Below are 4,944 nucleotides of genomic sequence, written 5' to 3'. Positions count from 1 at the left end.
AATGTAAACAAGATATATGTATTTATAAATAATTAATATAATTTTTAAAAATAATAAAAAATATTAATAATTTAAATTGGACCAAACTCTTAAAATGGAATGTTTCAAATAATAGAAAAGATAGACGGTTTTAAATAATAGAAAAGATAAGCAGTACATTTTAAATAATAGAAAATATGGATGGTTGATTTAAAATAAACACGTTAACACGTGTATGAAATAACTCAAATAAGTGAAAGCACACATAAGTACACCGTTAAACTATCCACTATTAATACAATTATTTTTTTTTAACTACCTATTATTAATACACTTGCTTCTTCCATTCACTTAGACGGTTTTTTATTAGAATTTATATAAAAATTTAAAATTTTATTTATTGTATGAAAATACATAAAAATTTCGTTTGTTGCATAGAAGTACATCAAAATTTGAAATATAATTTAAATAACTTTATCTCATAAAGAAGTCAATGGAGATGGATTGATTGGTTAAGGAATAAGAGTCAATTCCTCGTGCATCGAAAGAACCTTGCTGGCTCTAGCTACCTTGCAGAGCACACTTATATACCCGAATCACATTGTAACAAACTTTTTACAATCAACTTAAGTAGAGAAGGTTTCATATTCTATGCGTGAGATCCATTAACTAGATCATCAAATAAATCACGTATATTTAAATTATATTTTAAATTTTTGTGTACTCTTATGTAACAAATAAAATTTAAAATATATATAATTTAAATTTAAAAATTAATACTCATAAAAAATTTATTTTTGAAATTTGACAAAAGTTTTAAAAATATCTCTAAGTTTTATTTTGTTTTAATTTTGTCCTAAAACTTTTTTATTTGCATCAAATATATCCTCGACGGCTAAATTTTCAAAAAATTTAAGACCAATCTAACAATAATGTATGAAAATTATACTTGATTTGTTTGTGTCGAGGGTTTTTATGAAATTGTTGTTGAATTGGTCTTAAATTTTTTGAAAAACTAGCCGTTAGGGGTATATTTGATGCAAATAAAAAACTTTTAGGATAAATTTGAAACAAAATAAAACTTAGGGATACTTTTGAAACTTTTGTCAAACTCCAGGATAAAAAATATACTTTATCCTATTATTAATTATTAATACAAAAAGAATACTGACGTGACATGTTCTGGTGTCGGTATGTATATCTTTCTCTTCTGAACTTATTTTGAAAAAATATTTTTTATAATTATATAAAAATTAATATTTAACAAATAATTATACTAATTGTTAATCATTCTAATTGTCAATAATTCTAATTATATTAATTGTCAATCAATCTAATTATCAGTCATCTACTTAATATACTAAAACTGGGTTTTTCCCCAACTAATAAAAATGAGATGTCGATTCCTCATGAATCCATTTTCCCACCAAAATAAATACACTATTTTCTCTTCTAAGTTTATTTTATAAAAATATTTTTATTATAATTATACTATAATTAGCATTTAAGTAATAATGCATAATTATACTAATTTAGAAAAATATCTTTATTTTTAAAAAATACTATTCTCATGTAATGAAAGCACTATTCTCATTTCTAAAATTATTTTTAGAAAAATATTCTTATTATAATTATATTACAATTAGCATTTAATGAATAATGCATTATTATACTAATTTAGAAAAATATCTTTATTTTTAAAAAGTACTATTCTCATGTAATGAAAGCACTATTCTCTCTTCTAAAATTATTTTTAGAAACATATATTTATTATAATTATATTACCATTAGCATTTAATGAATAATGCATGATTATATTAATTTAAAAAAATATCTTATTATAATTATATAAAGTAATCTACTTAATATACTAAAATTAAATTTTTCCCCAACTAATGAAAGTAAGGTATCAATTCCTCATGAATTTATTTTCTTTTCAAAATAAAAGTACTATTCTCTCTTCTAAATTTATTTTAAAAAATATCTTTATTAAAATTATATTACAATTAGCATTTAATGAATAATGTATAATTATACTAATTTAAAAATATCATAATTATAATTATATAAAAAATTAAACATAAATTTATAATTCTAATTGCTATAAATATGATACTAATATTCATAGTGGTAAATTGATATTGCAATAATTAATTTTTATAATTATTTTTGTACTACTAAAGGCTATATATAGTGTTTCTTTGTAGTTAGTGAGTCTAAATCTAAGAATCAAAGCATTCTTTTTTTTTCTAATCTGTTATTCTTTTTTAATTTGACTGAGCAATTGTTTCTAAGGAGCTTTGTAGGTCAAGTTCAAGTCACATCCCCTCCACGTTTTTTATGTTTGTCCGAAAATATTCGAAGTGGAGCATATAATACGATTGAATTTTCTCAATTTAGGTTCAGTTTTGAAAAATTCGTGCCAACTTTGAAGATGCAATTCAAAGATTGGTACTATATTTAAATTTTTTTCTCTTAAGTTTTTTGTATTAAAAATAATTTTATAACATATTGTGATTTTTTTCAGAAACTACTGGCCTTCTGGTGCATTAATGCAATGCCATTAAGGAGAATAAAAGTCAATTTAATTTGACAATTTTAACAAGAAGATAGTCTGAATTTGTACAAAGTCTAAGTGTTCGATCTTATGATATTATTTCGGTTGGTTGTTACGAGAATGACTCTAATTTATACATATTTGAGGATTAGAATAGATTAAATATTATTTAAATAATTTATTTCTAATATTGGTAATTGATTAAATTAGTTTAAGAGAAATTTAAATTGTTGTCTCAATTTATATATTATGACTATTCTTTTTGGATATGTTATTTTTAAACCTTTTAATATGATTTTTTTTAATTTTTAAGTTTGTTTTCTTTTTTGGATATATGTATCACTTTTTTTTGTATTTCAGATTAGTAATGCAATTATTAAGAGAAATGTAATTCATCAATAAATTAGAATGATTAAAAGTTTAATTATATTGTGTGGACACAAGATTGATTAATTAAGATTAAGGCATAAAAAAGGAAAAAGAGTCACAATACATGGTTTTACTTTCTTGCTAATATATAAAAATACGTGGAAAAAAAAATATTTCACCATTTAAAAAATTTGTTAATCATGCATATGAAAAAAGATTAAGAAATATACATGCATATAAAAAATAAAAAATTATTACTCGATTGTAGAATAAAAAATAATCATATATATATATATATATAATCATAACAAAAAAATAATTAATATATATGATTTAAATTTTTATATGTACAATTAATATATTTATATATATATATATATATATATATATATAGAATTATTTAACAAAATTAATATATATAGATAAATAAAAAAATTATTATAATTTATGAAAATTATACGTACAATGACATTAATAATAAAGAATAAAAAAATTATTGAATAATTGTAGGCTCAAAAAAAATTAATTATGATAAAAATAAATAATTAATATATGCGATATATATATATATATATATATATATATATATATATATATATATATATATATATATATATATATATAAACTAGGTAAAGAAGTATTTAGAATTATTTAAAAAAATAAATATATTTTAAAAATAAAAAAATTAATAACTAAACAATTGATATATATATATATATATATATATATATATATATATATATATAGAAATTAGTATGATTTATGAATATTATTACGTGTATGATGGTATTAATGGAATAACAAAATTATCGAATAATTGTAGGCTAAAAAAAATATTTATAATAAAAAAATAATTAATATATGTGACTTAATATATATGTATACTTAAATAAGGAAAGATTTAAAATTATTTAAGTAAAATAAATAAATATATCCTATGAATAAAAAAATTATTGACTAATCGATTAATATATATATATACTGGTAGTATAAATAAAAAATCATAAAATAAAAAAGAAATAGTATGTTTTCAATTTTGGGAATAAAACGTAAATAATTATAATATAATAAATTATTAATATTTATAATTGTTATTTTAAATCATAAATTTAGGAAAAAAAAAGTAGATTAATAAAAACGATTAATAACTATATTAGAGTTGATACACATAACACTAGATTAAGAAAAAATAAAGGGTAATTTACGCAAATAAAATAAATAAACAAAACCTTTACGCAAATACAACATTGGTAATTTTCAGACGCAAATGCAACAAACGCAACTGTATATAATCCGTTACACCCTGCAGCGAAACTCAATTGCACGTAATCCGCTACAGGCTATCGCGGATTACGTTGAGACTGCGTTACTCATAAGGAGGCCACTCAGATAAAGACGTCTAAAACGTCTTTTTTTAAAGATGTTTTTATGTTGTGTTTTAATTGGTTTCTATATAATTTATTCGGTGTTCCTCATCACATATTATTAAATTCTTCAAAAGATTTTCTTTCCAAAAACAATAAAAAATATTTAATTTGAACTAAAACAAAAAAGGTAATAGATTAACTATTAGATTTTTTTTAAAAGATTATTTACATAAAAAAAATATATCACATTCATCAAAATATATATATATATATATATATATATATATATATATATATATATATATATATATATATAACAAGCTCAAGCCTTTTAAAATTTTTATAAATAAAAAAATAATTAATTTATATTCGTACAATATATAAAATAATTATTATATTATTATTATATTATAGATTAAGATTCATTAATTTAATTTTTTTTTATTTTTAATATAAGCATTAGAAATAAATAAAATTTTTATAACTAAATATAGTGTAACAAAATATATATAATATTAATTAGTTCTTAAAAAATTCTAAAAAAATAGTTTCTTTTAAAATAACTATTTATTAAAATAGACAAATTAATTATTTTTTCTCATATACAGTTTTTTTAAGACATAAAAATAATTAATTAGGACATTGGTTAAGATAATTAAAGTCACTATTTC

Source organism: Arachis hypogaea, chromosome 17 (assembly GCF_003086295.3).
Source record: "Arachis hypogaea cultivar Tifrunner chromosome 17, arahy.Tifrunner.gnm2.J5K5, whole genome shotgun sequence".
NCBI lineage: Eukaryota > Viridiplantae > Streptophyta > Magnoliopsida > Fabales > Fabaceae > Arachis > Arachis hypogaea.
Note: the sequence above shows the minus strand (reverse complement) of the source record.